We start from the raw sequence: 8598 nt of genomic DNA on the forward strand, positions 1-8598 counted from the left end.
AGCCTCAATTTCTCAGTTGTTTAGAGTTAGACTGCCTTGTGACCCTGGGCAAGTTGCTTAATCTCTTTGTGCCTTGGGCTCCTTGTCCGTGAGATGGGAATCCTCACAGCTTCTATTTCTTTCTTTCTTTTTTTGAAATAAGGTCTCACTGTCACTCTGGCTGGAGTGCAGTGGTATGATCTCAGCTCATTGCAACCTCCACCTCCCAGGCTCAACCTCCATCTCACAGGCGCTCGCCTGTGGTCCCTGCTACTCGGGAGGCTGAGCTGGGAGATGGAGTAGCTGCGACCACAAGCGAGCACCACCACACTCAGCTATACTTTTTGTATTTTTAGTAGAGATGAGGTGTGGCAACGTTGGCCAGGCTGGTCTTGAACTCCTGAGCTCAAGTGATCCTCCAGCCTTGGCCTCTGAAAGTGCTAGGATTATAGTTGTGAGCCACCTCACCTGGCACAGCTTCTCTTTCATGGAGATGTTGTGAGTTAATGCAAGTAAAGCTCTTAGAAAAGTTCCTGGCAAATAGTAAGTGCTTAGTTAACTGTTAGTTATCATTATTACTGTTATTGTTACAATAAACATGACTTGTGCTAATATGGTAAAGTGGTCTTTCCCAGATAAATTCCACACAGGTATTTCCACTGCACAAAAATCTTCCATGGGACTCTATCCCTGTGTTGCCATTTGCTGTTGTAACAAATTGTCACACACTTAGTGGCTTCATGCAACACAAATTTATTATCGTATAGATTTGGAGGTGGTCAGAAAGCCAAAAAGGTTTTATGGGCCTAAAGTCAAGGTATGGATGCGGCTGCCTCCCTTTCTAGAGGCTCAGGGGAAAGTCTGTTTCTCACCTTTTCCTGCTTTTAGAGGCTGCCTGCATTCCTTGGTTCTTGGCTGCATCACTCTGACCTCCCTTCTGCTGTCGCTTCTTCTCTGACACTGACCCTCTTGTCTCCCTCCTATAAGGACACCTGTGGTTATATTGAGACCTCCTGAATATCCAGGATAACCTCATAATCTCAAGCTCCCTACCTTAGTCAAACCCACAAAGTCATTTTTGCCATGTAAGGTGATGTATTCATACCTTTTGAGAGTTAGGAAGTAGATCTATTTAAAAGCCATTATTTTGCCTACGCAATCCTCTTCAGGATAAAGCCCAGATTTCTGAGAGTAGTGTCACAGCATCTAAAATTTGGAGTCCCTCCAATTCTTCCAGCCTTCAGTCCTACTGAATCCATCTCCAGAACATTTGCTATCTTCCTGTAGGCCTCAGCTTCCTAATTTCTTGCCTTTATCTTCCTGTTCCTACCTGGGAAGTCCCCTACCTTCTCCAAACCCACATCTTATCCTTTCTTCAAGATCCAACTTAACATCTGTAGTAGACAGCAGTGACCACAAAAATACTGCATAACACAACTGCCCTGAAACTCAGTGGCTTAAATCCACGTTCATTCTCATTTATGTTTCTGCAGCTTGGCTGGGGTCAGGTCTGCTCCATGCATATTTCATCCTCCATGGACCAGAGCTGATTTTTGTCATGGTGAGGACAGTAGCACGAGAAGAAAGAACCCCACTGTGCAAGCACACTCGTCTCTGGTCTCTATTATGGTCACTAACAACCTACTGGCCAAAACAAGTCACGTGGTCCAGCCTAACATCAATGGAACAGGGAAATATACCTTGCTTCTAGAAGGAGGTAAAGTACAGTAAATGTTTCATGTGGTTCAGCCTAAAATCAATGGAACAAGGAAATATACTCTGCTCCCAGGATGAGGTAAGGGATAGTAAATATTTGCTGAACAATGATTCAAGTGATCATAAATCTTCCTCCTCTAGGAAGCCTTCTTTGAGTTCCCCAGCTGCAAACTTTTTATTCTTCCTTTGGCATCTCACAGCCCTCTAACTCCGCTTTTCTTAGAGTCAAAGGTATTTATCTATAGCATAGTTCATTATCTCTAATAGGGTATGGATACCTATGTATGAGTCACTTGAGGTCTAGACAAGTGGCTGATTCTTGTTTACTACTAAGCCCACCCTTCATCCTACTCCAAGTGTCTGATGCCTACTCAGTAAAGGCCCCAGAACAGAACAACACGTACCATCCATCTCTTTTCATGAAACTTCGGTGTAGAAGACCCATCAGGCTCACTGGGAATTCTCTTATTGCTAGCAGCCAAGCTTGCAATATTTGGGATACCGCATTGGACACACAGGACACATCCATGACTCCCAAGGTGATGGTGCTTTCGTGGTCCTAATTATCAGAGGGATAAGAAAAGCCTGGTCTTTTTTGGCTGAATGGCTTCAGGCTGCATTCTCATGGGCATTTTTTTTTCAGGAGGGACTTTAAAATAAAAGAGGTGCCTTTTCTGCTTTAAATCCTGTGGAAGCAGATTATGAGAAACACACTTTGGGAATTGCCATCCCAGGGGCCTATCCATGGGTCCATTTAAACTTGGGTTTAAAATGTGATTCTTCACCGACAGGAAAATGCCTAACTCTGATTGGTGTGTAGGGCTTTGTTTTAAGAGTTTGCACTCTGTGGCACTGGGATCTGGTTCAGTTTCCCATCAGTTGGATGATCTTGGGCAAGTTGCTGGCTCTGTGAGCTCCAGGTTTTCTATCTGATAAGTTGAGGCCTGGCTGGTCCTGGACACTCACCAGTCAACTGCTGTGCTAGCCCTTGTGTCTAGAGGATATGGTGGGCATTGAAGCGTGAGGTTTGCAAAGTGCTTAGCAGCCCAGAGGGTGGGCTCAGCTCACTACCAGACTTTCCCTGTGCACCCACACTGGGGCTGACCCTGTTGAGGAGTCATGGGTTCTTTCCCCAGTCTGCATGAGCCAGTTGGAATGTTTCCAGATTTCCTTCTTGCAGGCTGGGCAGGCCTCTTCATTCCCAGCCAATGGGTCAGAGCAGCTATAAAATGAAAGATGACATGGTTTGTGGATTTATGCCCTGGAAGCACCTTCTCATATGCCTGCTCCATCAGAGTGGTGTTCTCAGCACTCCCCACGGAGAAAAGCCCACACTGGAGCCTGGGCAGGGGCGGCTAGTGAGGCTTGGAGCCTCACCAAACACTCCCAATGTATTTCCTGGTGAAGTGGAAAATGACATCATTTAAAGAGTGATGCAAAACAAACAGGAAGTTGGAACTGGGATCCATTCCTGCGGAGGAGGGTGGAGGAGGGAGGTTGAGGGGAATGTGACTAATAATAGTATAGTCATGAACATTCATATAGTTCTCTTTGGCTTCCTTTCCCTGCCTCTGTAACAAACTTCCTGAAGCTTAGGGGTGTGGGGGCTGAGTGAAATGTAATTACAGCCAAGAATGGGACACAATCTCAAAGTGACTATCATACACAGAAATTCACTGATGTTCATTTCCCATCATGTGGCCTTCCTCATGGGTCCGCGTGGACCCTGGCCTCTCCTGTGTACTGGGGACTTCTCTCCTGCACTGCCTCTCACTCTGAGCCACACAGCACCCTTCCCTTCCCTCCCCATGTTTGTTATGTCCCACTGTTGCACCACAATAAAAATAATCATGATGGGAAGAACAAATGCTTATGAAGCCCTGACAATGTACTGTGCATATTTTAACCACTTTACATTTATTAGTCATTTAATCCCCACGATTATATCATGGGGTAGGTCCTATTGTCCCATTTTACACTTGAGGGAACTCAGTAATGCTTCATGTTTTACAATGTAGATTTTATTATTATTCAGGTATGATGGGGCTACAGATCAGAGTGTGTTGCCTTTGAAAAGACAGTTCCCAAGAGGAGGGGCACACCAGGCCATGGGGTCCATGGGGAAAGGACTGTGTCCGCCAGTCAGAAGACACAGGGAGTGGGAAAAGAGCCTTCACTGTGGTTTCCAGGGGAAGGAATGGTCAAGCAGGCTTAGGATTGTTGAGTTTGAATACTTTCCAGGACTCTGGGGCCGTAGAATTTGACCCTAATTGTCCAGCACCTGTCCCTGGGGTGAGTAGGTCAGGGAAATCATGGCCAAGAGTATGAGAGCAATAGAGCAGGTAAAGTTGTGAGCTCTGGGTTGGCTGGTTTATGTACCCATTTGTAATCGGCAAAAGGGCCCAGCTGCCCATCACCTGTGGAAAGAAGTCCAAATAATCACAAGTTATGAAAAGACATTGTAAGCTTTCTTTATTACCCATGCCAGCAAGAGGAAGAGTAGAAAGCAATTCCACTCTTTTAATTTGTGAAGGGAGTGCAGGGGTTTTTAAAGAAAGAGTTTGGAATATAGACGAGGCAGGAGGGTGCTAGGAGGTGCCAGGTGGCGTGACTTGCTCCAAAGGTACATCTTGAATTATTGTTCCACTTGGTGGAGGGGCTGGCACCATTGTGGATCCTCCCAAGTTATAAATTAATCACAGTCAATATTGTAGTCACTCTTCAGGCAGGAGTGGGTTCCGACCTTAAAATATATTTTTGCTAGAGAGAGAATTCTGGTCTGGTCCTTATCAGGATCCAAATTCTGAAGCTTCTAAGGAAATAAATGACCATAAATGTGAGCATGGTGTGAGCTTAACAAGCATCTAGGTAAATAAATGTGCATAAGGCATGGAAGCGTAGAATGGGAAAAGAAAGGGAGTGGAGGTTCACAGCACATTCCAAGGCTGTATTTCAAGATGAAAGGTAACCCATATGCAGTTTGTGTCAAAGTTATATCTTGAGACTTGAGGGTGTGCAGAGGAGGAAAGGGGAAATGAAAAAAAAAAAAAGTTTTAAAACATGGTTTGAGGCTCAGCTGCTCAGCTACACATTTACTGTCTCTAGGAATTGGCCAGCCCTGGGAGGGTGGTCTCTTCAATACAAGCAAGGCTGTCATTGTCAAAGCATGAGAATGACAAGACATGCTTCATACCCTTGGAAGTCTACAGAATGTTTTATGGAAGCCCCATCAAGTCTATGGGATCCCAGCTCTACTCAGCTCCCTGCCAGGCACCTTTCTGGAGGTTGAAGGTCATCAAATAAGTGAAAGCCTAAATCTCTGCCCTCAAAGAGTTTCCAGTCTAGTGAGGAAGCAGATATGTAAATCTCCTTGCACCACCTGATAATGTCCACCCGTTCACCCCCAGCTGGAGAGAAGTGCAAAGTACTATTGGATGAAGAGACTAGCAAGAAAACCGCATAGCTGAGAGGCAATAAAAGCCAACATGCAGGATAAGGAAGAACTCTCTGGAAAGGTAAGCATCTGAGTTGTACTCAGAGAGGAGGAACAGAATTATAGAAGATTAGGGAAGTGCACACATGTGAGCTGCCTCTGGAAAACAGTACAGAGGCCAGAGCAGTTAGAAAACAAGATGTGTGCAGGAGCAGGACTGAGATGAGGCTGCTGTGGAGTTTAACCGTGTTTAGCATGATCATAGCATCCAGGAGTTACTGAGCACTTTCTACATGCAAGAGGCCTCTAAGCAATAGCATTTTCTCACCCCTCACTGCAGGAGGAGGAAATTCAGGCACAGGTGTCCCAGGTCACAGAGGAAGAGGGGGAGCCTGGGTTCAAAGTTGAGGGGTGTGACTCCAGTGCCCTCACTTTTAACTGCTGCAAAGGGAGCTCCAAAGGGTTTTACAGTCCAGGTGACAGTTCTAGAAGCTTTCTCTTGTCAGCTCTGTTGAATATTTTTCAGCAAGAGATGCTGAAGACAGTGAGCAATCAGGAGGTTGTTGCATTGGTTCAGAGGGGAAAAAAAAAGAAGAGAAAAGTTGATGGAGAGAGATGATGTTTATGGCACAGAATTGACTGGATCAGGTGAGAAAATGAGCCGCATGTAGGGGTGAAGGAGAAGTAAGAAGGGAAGGTTGAGGCTCCAGCCTGGGCAGCTGTGCAGGCACCAGCCCCCTTATCTTGGGGGTAGATATGCTTGGGAAGGAGCTGGGGTCAGCAGGAGGCTGGGAGTTGGCGGGCCCTGCCCAAGGAGGCGAAGCTGGCTGCAAGCAGCACCCAGGCTCACACTGAAACCCCTTTCCTGGTGCTGCTGCATCACAGCACAGAATTTAGTCCTCCGCTAGAAGTTTTGAAACCCCATTCTCTGTTCTTTCTCTCTGTGGGTCTAGGAACACTAGGCACTGAAATACTTTGCAACTCCCCCTGCAGGTGCAGACCTGGATTTGGTAACAGCCCTCTTCCCTCCACCGCTCCCACTCTTGCTAGGTCCTGGACCCCTCTCCCCAGGTGCGACTCCACTACCCAACTGGCAGGTCTTTACTGCAGATGCAGCCTCCCCAGGAAATAGACTCTTCTGCAGGAAGCTGGGAGTATGTCTTTTTACATGAAGGATTTGTGGGGTATCATGAAATGTGTCTGCAAAGGCCCTGTGAACTCACTCCAGATTCTCTTACATTTCCCTCCCATAATAGTTACACATGTGCTGCAGTTGTCTGCCTGGAATTCCCTGCCTTCACCCTGCTCCCGACCAGACCCAGAGGAACCATTTTCTCCAGTTCCCCCTTGGTCTTGCTGGTGGCTGGCAGTGGCGTTAGATGTCCTTCTACCATCTGCACCCTTGGGGAAGAAGCCAGAGTTCCAGGCATCCTTTGCTTAGGTTCATCTGCTTACGGGCTCGCTCCTCTGCCCCTGCTCTCAGTAACAGGGTACCTGGATACTCACCACTGGTGCAAAATTTAAGGGGGCACCAAAAAACTCAGTCATCAAGATAAGTAATTTGAGGCAAAAATTTTTTAAAAATCAAAATGAATGCAAAAAATCCAAATGTTTAACAACAACAGAATCCACCTCTGCAGTTGCAGAGCCTCTGCCGGGCTCTCCTCATCTTAATCCCTTCCCTTCTAATCCCTTAAAGCTTGTCTTTATTTTTAAAATTGATATTTTGTTTATCATGAAGATTTTGCATTAATTTTGATTTTAAATATTGAATTTAGTATTATTTATCTTGCTTTTTGAGTTTCTCGGAGCCCCGTTAAATTTTGTACCTGAGGCAAGTGCCTCCCTTGCCCACCCTAGTCCTTGCCCTACTTAGAACTGGATGGCTGCAAGGCCACACTTTCTCTGCAGATGCTAGAAGAGTGTATGCCACACTCTCTAGAAGGCATGGCCCAAGTGTTAGACTTGGAGCCAAGGGGGTTATGTTGCAGGGGAATTTCATGGGAAAACTCACACTGTTTGCAACTTTTATCAAAACTCTCCAATCTGTGCCACCAGCTGTAACACTGAATGCCAATTTGTTCCCTCAAGTATCTGATGCCTGTTTGTTTTTGAAACCTCATTGGTGCTTAAGACATGTTTACTAGGTGAATGAAGAAATTAATGAGTGAATCCTCAACTGCATTTTCAATTACGTATAGAAATTTCCCTTTAGAACCCTCAGAATCTTTCCACACACACCATGTCTGGATTCCATCTTACTACCGTCTTCCTTAAACTTGCAGATGTTAGAGGAGAATGTTCTTCGGGTAGTAACATTGCACAGGCTAATGCAATGGCCAATTAGGAACAGTAGCGGCAGCCAAAGTTTTAATGGCTCCACTGTTGGAGATGCTGCACTTAAATTTTAAATATGGAGCAATTGTGAACAGATGAAATTGGCTTTCTCTGTAGCATATATATCACCTCGGGTAAAAAGAAATTAACTCTCACTCTGCATGAGGCATAAAAGAAGAACAAAAATAATACAGAATTTCAAATATAAGAGGAGGAGAAGTCAGAGAAAAAGATGAAACTATTTCTACAGTTACACTTGGCTAAGGGTGTCACCTGCTCTCTAATAAGAAATCTGAGCAAAGAAAAGTAAAACTGCAAAAGGTATTGCATACTTAATTTATTATTAAGCTCAAGTTAACTTTATATAGTTATTTTTAGTATTGTTAATTGACTCTCAAATAACCTTTAATGTTTTTATAGAGCCCTAAGAAAAGGGAGCTCCTAGGTTGTGTATAGTCTGAATTGGTTAGCCCAACACTGACTAATCTCTTAAAAATTCTAGTACCTGTATTGGGAGAACCATATAATAAGTTCATACTACAGAAAGGTGCCCAAGCAAGGCTCATTTGGGGAAGGGGGTTTGCTCCACCATACCAATGGTCTTCACTATGTTTGAGCACCTACTATATGTAGGGCTCAAGAGCATGGAAGATGGAAAGAGGGATAAATGTCAGTCATTTCCCTCAATGAAGTTATTGTCTTGTGGCCAAGGCAGACAAGTACACCAGTATTTGCCCAATGAGGTTAATGTCATGGGAAGCTTTGTTTAAAGCGTAGAAAAACCCTCAATGGAAGCCTGATGGAATCTACTTTGGGTGACGATTTGGGGATGATGATGATTCAGAAAGTCTTCATAGATGTGGGGCCATGTGAATAGAGTCTAGAAGGAATTCTGGCCATATGACAGAGAGCCCAGCAGGGGCCACTTGGGAGCCTTTGAAAGAGAGTAATCCTCTCATCTTAGCAGTTTGGTGGGCTGCAAAGTCCACAGGGCCATTGTAGGTGGAGAAAGTTGCACCTTTGGAGAGTTGAATTCTCTTGGAGCGCAGGAGTGAGTGATAAGAGGATGGTGGTGATAAGGCTTAGGAGTAGGTTCATGCTGGTTCATAAGGGGCCTCGCATGTCTCAGTAAA

The sequence above is a fragment of the Pongo pygmaeus genome, chromosome 7 (genome assembly GCF_028885625.2).
Source record: "Pongo pygmaeus isolate AG05252 chromosome 7, NHGRI_mPonPyg2-v2.0_pri, whole genome shotgun sequence".
In the NCBI taxonomy this organism is placed as follows: domain Eukaryota; kingdom Metazoa; phylum Chordata; class Mammalia; order Primates; family Hominidae; genus Pongo; species Pongo pygmaeus.